At 38.4% G+C, this 12,385-nt stretch overlaps 1 protein-coding gene across 2 annotated transcripts in view; it reads right to left on the bottom strand.

Moving 5' to 3' along the window:
• lpp (LIM domain containing preferred translocation partner in lipoma) overlaps positions 1 to 12,385 on the bottom strand; it is a 220,647-nt gene that overhangs the window by 184,312 nt on the left and 23,950 nt on the right. For both annotated transcript variants that reach the window (XM_073870155.1, XM_055213457.2), the window contains exon 2: positions 3,027 to 3,082. The gene's annotated coding sequence lies outside the window, so the exon portion shown is untranslated. The remainder of the gene's footprint in view (positions 1 to 3,026; positions 3,083 to 12,385) is intronic.

The raw sequence follows: 12,385 nt of genomic DNA, 5'->3' as shown, positions 1-12,385 counted from the left end.
CACTTTAAAAATGGAAGAATGACTTTAGCAGAAGATTTTAATGGAGCTTTACAAAGACAAATTTTCATTTGTTTTGGAATAAAGTGCACTGTTATGCAACCAAAATTGTGTAGAAGAAAAAAACTAACTGGTAAACTTAGCCTTCAACCCTCAGATGGAGAGAGAAATAAAAATAATCCAGAGAAGAATAGAGCCAAAATTATATTTAAGTGTATTGAAAACAGATTCAAACTGATAATGTGTGAATCCTAATTATGATGTAACAATGTAACATGCGATAAAGACTTGGCTACTATATCTCTGTCATTATGTCAGGTAGCCCTCCCCACACCTGAATAGTATTTCACTCTTTAAAAAAATATCATATCTTTCATTAAATATATAGGGAGACACTGATACTTGTGGGTTTTTTTCACCCCCATCTGAAACCAGAACTAGACTTTTCTATAATGCAAACTCTAGTTTTTATTTGTGTTGAACCATGTAACTACATCTAATCTGAAATATCATTGGTCCTAAATGACTGTATATTACAATATGGTCAAGGTCAAGTTTTATTAGAATCCCTTACGGGCAATTTGGATGCAGCGGTTGTCAAAAAACACACAACGGACCCATACACTACAATAAAAATATAAATAGATATAAAACATTAAACATAAGGCATTATGTTTCCTTATCAAATATGCTGATTGGCTCCCAAGTCATTTACCGTATTTTTCGGACTATAAGCCGCACCGGAGTATATGCCGCATCTTTCAAAAATGCGTCATTAAAATGAAATAACATATATAACTCGGAGTGGACTATACGTCGCGTTTATTTTTAAAAATTATTTCACAAAATCCAAGCCGAAGAACAGACATTTAATCTGGTAAGGCAAGTTATTCAACTAAACAATGGCAGACAGAACAGCAGGCTGAATAGATATCTGTACTTTACACTAATATTATCATTTATTTAAACGATAAACCATAGCATTCAGAACTTACCTGGAAGGTTGAATAGGCTTAATTAACCGAACAAGCCAACTAGCGTGAAGTTAGCATACTCTTCATTCTACATTACTGAATCCATTGAATTACATAAATACAGGAGCAGCATATAGCGTGTAGGGCTGTCAAAATTGCTCAAAAATGACGTTAGAATATTCTCCCTAAAAAACCCACGAATACTCGAAGTATTCGAATATCTGGTTGCCCATTTTTTCAACGACGTAACGACGTTTAACGACGCATTACGTCAATAACAGGACAAATTAATATAAAGAGTCATAACTACTTCTATAGGTAGTCTATTTAAGTTTAAACATATTTTACAACGTATATTACATACACAAAACAAGTAAATCAAGACTGAGACATCAAAGTGATATGGTACCTCGGTTACATTGCTTGACAAAACTCCCTGAAGCCTGCTCCATCCATGACACTGATCGGTCTCATGTCCTTACAAATGAACGAAATTAATTTTTCCGTTATGACCTCTTGTCATGTTGCAGACAAATAGCTTGTGGCGGGCGATGCAAAGTAAGTGTTAAGACGTGACTGTTTAGCTGGAGTTCCACATTGTGGTATCGTACACACTGCAAACTTTCAGGAGTGACAACCGCATTTAAATGTGAAAATGTGATGATTGACACGGAGATAACCATAGCAACGGCCTTCCGTCTCACGTGCTTATCACTCACAGCTTTGATGAAAATTATGTTTTGCAATAAACCTCCGTCGTGTCGTTGTGTATTGTACGCATTTGTGAGGCTGCACGCTCTTGCAGTGTTGCCAGGTCCTCGTCTTTTTTGTACTCGCATACCATTTTAGCGCTTAACCGTTTATGGCTTTTGGCTCATGAAGCGATCAAGTTTTTGGTGTTGTTAAAATGTGAAGGTGCCAGTCCCAATATTTTGATCTTTGAGGTAAAGCGTTTGGATTTATTTTGGTTTATTATTGGATTTTTCTTGTTCGCTGTTTTTTTTTAGTGCAAGATCTGGCAACACTGAGCAGCAAACGCTTGTGCCTCTGTCATTCTCTGTACCGCACATACAGAAGAATTTTCCCCCTTGTAATAATTTATTTCTTTAGAAGAGAGACCTGTCATGTCCATGATGCACGTTTAAACACTTTATTAACTACTAGTTGTTCAGTTCGGTTATGTAGGCTACACATGCAAAGTTTCTGTAAACGCTGTTGTCCCTGCAGTTTGCGGGAGTTAATGCGGTTGTAGAATGCGATTGTCAGTCCCGTAAATTACTGAAGTGTGTGTGTACAGAACAGGATTAAGCATTAAAAGTTGAAGTGAAAAACGAATTAATATGCAGTGTGTACAAGATGCCATGCTCATTTGGGTGCACGTTTTCGAGATGTGGCATCATGTTGCTAGTGGTCGAATGGTATGCTAACAACTTTATCTCGCGGCTCAACAATTTTACCTCCTACCGACCAAAATCCAAAGTACTTCCAGACATAGCTTTTTAGATTTTTGGGGGTTAAAATCGCTTTCTCTGCTGCGGTCGACTTTCTGCCATCTTCCATGCAAGACACGTCAACTTTTAACCGTGACAGACAGCGTGACTACTGTGACCTGTCCCTGAACCAGGCGCACAGTGCACCCACTCACAAAGCAGACAGCCACGCCTCTACTACCGCGGGTTTAAAAAAATAATAACAATTTATTCGAATATTAATTTTCATATTCGAAATTCGTTTTTTTCCCACTATTCTAATATATATTCAAATTTAGAATATTCGTTGACAGCCCTAATAGCGTGCTCTCGTGGTTGTAGACAGTAATGTTGTCTCTTGCCTCATAAATGTCAAAATTAATTCATAGTGACTTACAAGGCGCACCTGACTATAAGACGCAGCACCAGGCAAGATATGAAAAAAACACGGCTTATATACGGTAACTTTTGTGTGTGAAAAAAAAAGCTGTTTAATACTGGACACGATTCTCAACAAGACATTATGAAACTATTTGTGATTTTATAAAGAAAGAGAGTGAATTGTGTTTAGGTGTTTAAGCCTTACCTGATCTTTTTAGCAAACAGACAGGGGCAGGAATGAATCACCAGATAATCACAAATCTGAGTGTGAAAAAAAACAAGTTATCAGTAAAATAGAGACAATCCTGTAAGTTCTGTAGATATTTATTTTCATAGTTATGACACATAGCATTTACACAGAAATAGAGACTATATAAAAATACTTGTATTTTAAGTCACATCACAGGACACTTGGTGATAAAAAATTGTGACCTATAGAATCTAATACAACATAAAGCTCATATGCAAAACCCTCTACACTCTAAAAAAGGCTGGGTTATTTTCAACCTGGCATTGGGTCAAAAAGGGACGAGCCCAGCACACTGGGTTGTAATTTAATCCAAGCTGGGTTGTTCTAACATAAAATGCTGGGTTATTTAAACCCATTGTTGGGCCAAATATAAACATTTTCAGGTAAACGTGTAACCCAGCTGGTGGGGTTGTCCCTTTTTTTACCATTGCTGGGTTGAAAATAACCCAGCATTCTTTACACTCTAAGAAAAAATGGTACAAATGTTGTCACTGGGACAGTACCTTTAAAAAAGGTTCTAATATGTACAATTTTGGTAAAGATATGTACCTTCGAGGAACCAGTATGTACCTCTAAGGTACAAATGTGTACCTTTTAGGTTCCAATATGCACCTTTATGGTACAAAAGTGTACTTTCTGCAAAGGTAGCGCCCCTTATTGTACCTAAAGTTGATTTCTGAGAGTGTAGAGTGTAAGTGCATCTGACATGTTTTCTTGTAAATTAGCATTTTTTTATCAGACTTTTAATGAATTCAGCTAACAAAGCGATATTCTGAATGGCCTGGGGCCGGAATTAGGCAGATTTGAAGCAAAAGTATTTGATGAATGAATAATACGTGCTGAAAGTTTACGGTTAATATCATTATCTAATTTTTGACAGAGGCTGTGTTTAGTGGCTTTTGCATCTGAGCTCCTTGTATGATAGATATATACATACATTCCTATTCATCAACTACCCACTTGCATTCTTAACTTTCTAGGACTCACAACATATATACACAACATAAATGCAAATGATAAATGCTTAAAACAACACAAAGAAAGAAAAACAAGAAAAAAAGTTCCAAAATGCTAATTATGAGGTTTCATTTGAGTGTGATGCATGCTGTTTGAGTGCACAGGTAGGAGGTGGGGGGTCTGTTTCCTCTCCAAGGGGCTACAGACGCACCCACATAGTGTCTCCTTTGTTGTCTGATAAATTGACACTGCCAGTTCCCTACGCTGACAAGACACGAGGAAGACCTCAGGGGTAAAAAGTAGGAGCAGCGCTGCAACATGCGATTGGTATCGCTTCAACTGACTGTTCCTTTATCCCCACCTTCTCCATGTTTTTACCTGCATTGTCTCCATAGGCATTCATTTCAAAGCCGTAAAATATTATTGCGCTCAGTCATGGATCCATATCATTGAATAAGTTGTAAAATATAATGCCTAAGATAAGCCAACAGCCTGAATAATCATCAACCATAAAGTTCTTAACTCTTATTGACTCAATCGAATTGAATCTGATTAGACCATTAGCATTGCGTTAAAAAAATAACCAAAGAGTTTTGATATTTTTCCTATTTTTTGTTTGTGCACACCTCTAAGTGTGAACCCAGCAGAGATCTGCATCTGAAGGCTTCAGACAGCACTCAAAAACAAGAAAATGACACAGTATAAAGACAAAACACAAAATGCGTGCAAGTTCAATTGAGCGGACATAACACAAAATTATCTCAAAATCCCACAGTCTTTTAAACCTTGAATGAATATAAACAATTGAGAAATAAAATGTGTGTAAGAGTATATTGGAACCGTGCACTTAAAGTGACAGTACACTCTAAAAAATGATGGGTCGCTGGGACAACATTTAGTGTATAAATGTTTTTTTTTAGTGTATATAATGTCATTTTATGTCCATCATCATCTACCATGCTTAAACCAAAATAGTGATGTTGACAGCATGTAGGATGGCTGTGAAATGTACCAAGCAACATCTATCTCCAGGTGCTCCTTTGAGAATTAGGCCAAAAAAGGTATGTGCACTACTGATTCTGCACATATATTTTGTTGCTTACATTTAAAGAATCTGCATGTAATTACTTTTGGCCCTATACCTAACCATGAACCTACCCTTGACAACATGCATGAAAGTGAAAGGTGACGTGATTATAAATTTTTGCTGCCCACGCTTAAAATGTGACCTTTGCATTTAACCCATCGCAGTGAGTAGTGAACATACGCACTGCAAGTCATGAACAAACACGCACACACGCAGGGCACCTCAGTCACAACCTGCAGGCCGTGAAACCCAAACCACCAACCTTCAATACTCATTCAACCATTAGGCCATGACTGCAATTGAACGTACATAATAAGCATGATGTATTCAATGTTTTTTTTTTATATAGGTACATTATTTAAAGACTGCAGGAGGAGCTAATAAAAATATAAAAAAATATGTAGTCAAAAATCATATGCTGCACCTAATCTTTATATAGTAAAAGGAGGTGGTTGACCTTTCTACAAGCATTAATAGTCAACCTCAGAAGGTTTAAAATTTTCTTAACTATTTTTCAACACAACTCTAAATCATTTTTAAATCGTCTACATTAAAAGAGTCCTGGTTCCACGGCATATTTTGCAGTTAAACTAAGAAATTTCAATTAGCCCCTGACACTTTTCCTTCAAAATCAAACAGAGCTATAGAAGAACATCATGTGATTTTCAGTATTGCTGGCCAGACAGCATTGAAATATACCTCAAAGAGGTCCAGTAGAGATAGCTCAGCTTGGTCTGCTCTAATGCAACGAGACCACATCAAAAGATCAGAAGGTCCATTTACCATCTAGACCCTTACAGGGTCTTACTGGAAGGATTCTGATAGAGGCCAGAGTGTTTACAGGGGAACCAGAAACATCCAGTTAACTCTACCAACAGCCAATGAAAAATACATATAGGTGCAATCACCTTGGCCTTTTACCTCTATATTTCTGCAGCACAGATGTAACCTTGACATGCTCTATTTTAAGCAAGCAAAGAAAATCCAATGTCACTGGCAAAAGTACGGCATGTATCGTATCGAAAGCTGCCTTTAACACATTAGATAAGAAGCAGATGGTCGAAAGAGGCAAACCCATTCTGAAATTGGTGGACATGAGGAAAAATGCAGTCATCTATGATTAAAGTCAACTAAGAAACCATCCAAAAGAGACAAAGTTAATTTAAGGAAGACTAAATTATTTTGTGCTTATCTGTTTGTCTGTGCTCTTATTTTCTTTTTTTCAGTCACAATCCACATATTGTACACTCACCTAAAGGATCATTAGGAACCCCATACTAATACTGTGTTTGACCCCCTTTCGCTTTCAGAACTGCTTTAATTCTACGTGGCATTGATTTCAACAAGGTGCTGAAAGCATTCTTTAGAAATGTTGGCCCATATTGATAGGATAGCATCTTGCAGTTAATGGAGAATTGGATGCACATCTAGGGCACGAAGGTCCCATTCCACCACATCCCCAAGATGCTCTATTGGGTTGAGATCTGGTGACTGTGGGGGCCATTTTAGTACAGTGAACTCATTGTCATGTTCAAGAAACCAATTTGAAATAATTCGAGCTTTGTAACATGGGGCATTATCTTGCTGGAAGTAGCCATCAGAGGATGGGTACATGGTGGTCATAAAGGGATGGACATGGTCAGAAACAATGCTCAGGTAGGCTGTGACATTTAAACGAATGCCTAATTTGCACTAAGAGGCCTAAAGTGTGCCAAGAAAACATCCCCCACACCATTACACCACCAGCCTGCACAGTGGTAACAAGGCATGATGGATCCATGTTTTCATTCTGTTTACACCAAATTCTGACTCTACCATCTGAATGTCTTAACAGAAATCGAGACTCATCAGACCAGGTACAATTTTTCCAATCTTCAACTGTACAATTTTGGTGAGCTTGTGCAAATTGTAGTCTCTTTTTCCTATTTGTAGTGGAGATGAGTGTTACCCGGTGGGGTCTTCTGCTGTTGTAGCCCATCCACCTCAAGGTTGTGCGTGTTGTGGCTTCACAAATGCTTTGCTGCATACCTCGATTGTAACGAGTGGATATTTCAGTCAAAGTTGCTCATCTATCAGTCGGCCCATTCTCCTCTGACCTTTAGCATCAACAAGGCATTTTCGCCCACAAGACTGCCGCATACTGGACGTTTTCCCTTTTCACAGCATTCTTTGTAAACCCTAGAAATGGTTGTGCGTGAAAATCCCAGTAACTGAGCAGATTGTGAAATACTCAGACCGGCCCGTCTGGCACCAACAACCATGCCCCGCTCAAAATTGCTTAAATCACCTTAAGCCGAAAGTATACTAGGGACGTCCGCGTATGCGCGCCGTCCGCATGACGTCATTTTTGTCATCAGGAGGATCCGCGGCCGGCCGCGCGGACTGTCCGCGTGCAGCCCAAAATTTGAGACCGCGCGGACAATGCGCGTACAGTCCGCGTACAACAGCGCATGCGCGTGAAAATTTGTAGACAGGACACTCCACTATTAACAATTATACAAAGGGAATAGACAGCATTTGCACACACACTATCGTTTTACTTCTTTAACTTTTACTTCTTCCAAGAACAGAAAGCTCTGGAGCATGTTTGTTACCATAATCTTTGATTCCTGTTCTTTGTTGTTTGCTAAACTGTGTTTGCAATGGTGGATCGGTTACTTTTATTCACCTATCCTAATGTTTTAATGTACTGTAAATGTCACCAAATCAGTGCTGCCCTGACGGCCTGGTAGAGTAATAATTTGAATAAGAAATCATTTGTATTGCGTATGTGTCGAACGCGGCCATCCGCGTAGCCGCGGGGAGTATACTCGAAAAGCTGCGCAAACGCGTGCGTGCGCGAGACGGATGCGGACGCGGAAAAAAGGTATACCCCGGCCTTTACTTTCCCATTCTCACATTCAGTTTGGAGTTCAGGAGATTGTCTTGACCAGGACCACACCTCTAAATGCATTAAAGCAACTGCCATGTGATTGGTTGATTAGATAATTGCATTAATGAGAAATTGAACAGGGTTTCCTAATAATCCTTTAGGTGAGTGTATATTATTTCCAATCTTATGTCTCCTGGCCATGCCATTGTTACCAGGGAATATTTAACACTGCCAAACAAAGTTACACAAGTGTTGCTGGATGACTGATGTGCTCTGGACCTGTCCAGCATCTATTCGTGCCATAGGCATAAATGATTCATCATACATTATTATATTTCGTTTAAAGTCAATGTGGCAAAATGAGGAGATGTTAATGTAATTAATCTGTCTAAATCTATAAAATTTTGTGTTATGAAGTTTTTTTTCTGTCACAACTGCAAGCGTACTGCCTAAAGGGAATTACACGTGTGCTTTATTTTATTTTATAAAGTCGGCTGCTTGAGCTCTGTCTTAACATTAACCACACTGATGTTTGCACCCTAAAGAACAGCTTGGTTCAGAACGTATATTGTGAATAATGTTCTGGTGGGAGTTTATATGTATGTTTAGCTGAGATTTTGGAATAACCGGACCCCACTGGGCTGTCCCATGGGGCAGGACTTTCTACTCTTCATTGATCTCAGAAAAAAACTGCTGGTGAGTATAATGCCATTTTTCAAATCAGCATCTGTCATCCTCACGACAAATTCTGACACGATGCAAATTCACTTCACACTATTCAATAAAACATCCTATCAGCTTAAGCCATTAACATGATGGACTGCCCCTCCAGTAAGCAGAACCGCAGATCACAAACAGCCTTAAGACAGCTGGATAAACTCTTGACTCTCAAAAGGCTAGGTTAGGAGCATGGAGGAATGGCCACAATGCAAGGAATTCAAGCTAAAACGTTCGGCCAGAATCTGTCTTTCCATATACGGCCTCAAACATTGCCTGAGGGTTTTAAAATCCAGCCATCTTACATGCTTACAGAATTACAGAGTGAGTAAAAAACTCCTTGTTACAACAAGAAATGACAAAAAGAAAAATGTTAGCCACAAACAGAAAAGAGACATTTAGTGAACGCCACTACTTAAAGGAGTCATATGATCCAATTTCAGGTTTTCTTTTGTCATTACAGTGTTAAAAGCTGTTTGTGCATATAGAAGATATGTTATGAAGATAAGTTGCAAAGACTTCCATCACAATCACGAAGCACTTGATAGCTGGCCAATCAGAGCACACTGCACTTTTCATCGTACAGTGAGCTTTGTACAAATCAACGCATTACAAGCTCTTTCTCACAAAGTGAAGCCAACAAACCATCTCATGCGAGGAAAAACACACAATGCGCAACTATTGTCATGAAAGCCCGCTACAGCCAGAAGTCTGACTATCATCGATACACGACGGTATCGGCACAACCCTAGAAAGTAATGTGTTTTTTGAACCATAAACTGCGTTAACACATTGTATTACACCAAATACACAAAATAATGTTATTTTTAGCAGACTCATGTGACTACTTTAATGTATGTATAAACATTTAAATCAGATATATTTGCAAAATGCAGTTTTAAATTACTAAATCAATAATAAATGATTAAATAATAAACCGAATGTTGCGTTGCCAATTATATAAAAATGACATAGTGAATAAAGATAAAACTGGGTTTGGGAGCTATCGAGATGTAATTGGACCACATGCTGTCGACTGTCAAAGAACAGACACACAGCATCAATGCAATTGTTAGGGATTGTGTCCTTTTGACACACCATCCTAAGAAAGATCATGCTAGACAATACTTTATTACAGAAACACACATTTCTTAAAGGGACACGCATATTTTTTGAAAATATAAAAAAAATTCATTTTTCAGCTCCCCTAGAGTTGATTCTTACTGTTTTGGAATACATTCAGCTGATCTCCGTGTCTGTCAGTACCACTTTTAGCATAGCTTAGCACAATCCATTGAATCTGATTAGACCATTAGCATCGCACCTAAAAATAACCAAAAAGTTTCAATATTTTTCCTATTTAAAACTTGACACTTCTATAGTTACATCGTGTACGAAGACCGACAGAAAGTTTAAAGTTGCGTTTTTCTAGGCCGATATGGCTAGGAACTGTACTCTCATTCTGGCGTAATAATCAAAGACTTTGCTGCCGTACCATGGCTGCAAGGGGGCAATGATATTATGTAGGGCCTGAAAATAGTCCCCTGCTATTGAAAGATACTAAGGGGACTATTTTCGGCTGCTGCGTAATATCATTACGCCAGACCTGGGGTGCGTTTCCCGAACAACAACGCAACTTGCTGCTGAACCAACATAGTACAATGCATAGTTGGAGAAACGAACTACCTTGTTTCCCGAAAGCATAGTATCTTTGTCGCACATTCGTCATTTGAACCATGTTGGTTTAACAACATAGTTGATGATGTCACGTGGGAGGTGAAGTACTAATTAATCTGTGCAAATCGATTTAATGTCAGATTATTGCTGTTAATAACATACATTGCATCGGACGACTGATTTTGTTATCATGATTTAGTTATCTGTTGTTTATTTTAAAGATATTTAATTCACGCGCAAGTTCCCTCTTACGTCACTCCTCCCAGGGATTCCCCAGGGTCTTAAAACGTATAGTTCTGCGCACATGCGCAGTTTCAAATGCAGCGCTTTAATTCTGTTTACAAACCTAAAGACGTAAAATTAAATTTTAATATATTTAGAATGAAGGATATAGAATGCACTGCATGTTTTTTGCTTATTTTGTTCAAAAGCATGATCAACGTAAGTCTACATATAATAATAACAAGGAACGCTGCTTCTAACGACAGGTCAAGAGCTGTCGTTCAAACCACACAAGTTTGCGATGCAACTTGTGAATGTTCGTTTGAACTATGGTTTCGGGAAACACTAAATCGTTGAACTTTGTCAGTAACGACAAAACTTCTGACAGTAGTTGGCTAACGATGCTTTCGTGAAACGCACCCCTGGAGATCAGCTAAATGGATTCCAAAACAGTAAGAATCAAATGTTTAACTCTAGGGGAGCTGAAAAATAAGCATATTTTCAAAAAAAAGTAGAGTGTCCCTTTAAATGTGAATGCAACTTATTTTAATGGTTATGCAAAGATGCATCCAAAACTAAATGGCAAGACCATATTGTAGAAAAAAATTTTTTTTTTTTTTGAAAAAAATTCAAATTTGGTTTATGTCGTTTCTTAATCCTATTGCCTTCATTTCTTACTTCATGTGTGGGAAAGGACTGGCTGTAAGTGAGGGCTGCTACTGTTCAGGTACAAATATGGCTCTTTGCTCACACAGGTCATGCAGAGCACTCCTAAACCAAATGGCCGTGTGTTAAAACAAAGAACTGCATCATGAGTCATCAACTCTGCGGGGCTAATGAAAAAATGCACGTGTTGAGGATAAACCATGCTTTTATTCGTTTAGCTCCTATACTCGATAGATACAAAATAAATTCCATTCTAGCCCAAAGGCTCTCCTGATTTTGCCAAGTGGTTGATGTCCTCAGGGCAACATTATGTTGACCCTCAGACAACATTTCAATCAACCAATCAGATTTCAGAAATAAGTTAACAGTTTATTTTAAGTGTAAGCTTACAAACAGGATTAGCTGCTTCTATACCATTGTTTTTTTTTACTTATCTTTGATTTGAGGGTTTGGGGTAGGTTTTAGGTTTTACAAAAATTTAGACCTTGGGTCAACACAATATGGTGCCCTGAGGACATCTCTCACTTGGCAAAATCAGGTAAAGCCTAGCCCGCCAGATACAATTCTTTATCTCTGTGCTTTTAACACATTTTAAGACTTTCTTTTGCACTTAATAGATCTTGTTTGACCTTTTACATGTTTGTTTTCCTTAACCTGAATAGGACAATGATATAACTTAAGCCATAATGAACAATTGACCAGCTTAGAGGTCTATCTACATGACTCGCTCTGAACAGCACCCGTGCAGAACTGCAGGCTGGCTGTAATCTCATACTCTGGGTCTCTTTCTAGCCAAAAATTTGGAGCAGAGAAGGCAAGCACCCCAGGAAAAAGGCTTTTAGAGCTGAGCTCTTTGGATTCAGTATGATCCTTCTTAGCGCTCACTGGAATACCTCGGATCATCCCAATCTATCCAATGATGCGTACGTTAGGAGGTTCTTTCAAAATATAAAAACTATCTATGAGAATTTGTATTTTTGTGTGCTTAATCCTATTTGTTAGGGTTTAGCTGGCAATGGAACAGAACAGCCGAGGCCCCTAATATAGTTGAAAATGTATTTAGGTTTAGTGAGAGCATGCATGGGCTCTGCTGGGACTTGTTGGCTACATTTTACC

Source organism: Misgurnus anguillicaudatus, chromosome 8 (assembly GCF_027580225.2).
Source record: "Misgurnus anguillicaudatus chromosome 8, ASM2758022v2, whole genome shotgun sequence".
NCBI lineage: Eukaryota > Metazoa > Chordata > Actinopteri > Cypriniformes > Cobitidae > Misgurnus > Misgurnus anguillicaudatus.
The sequence above is the reverse complement of the archived record's forward strand: the minus strand, read 5'-3'. Positions and strand labels throughout refer to the sequence as shown.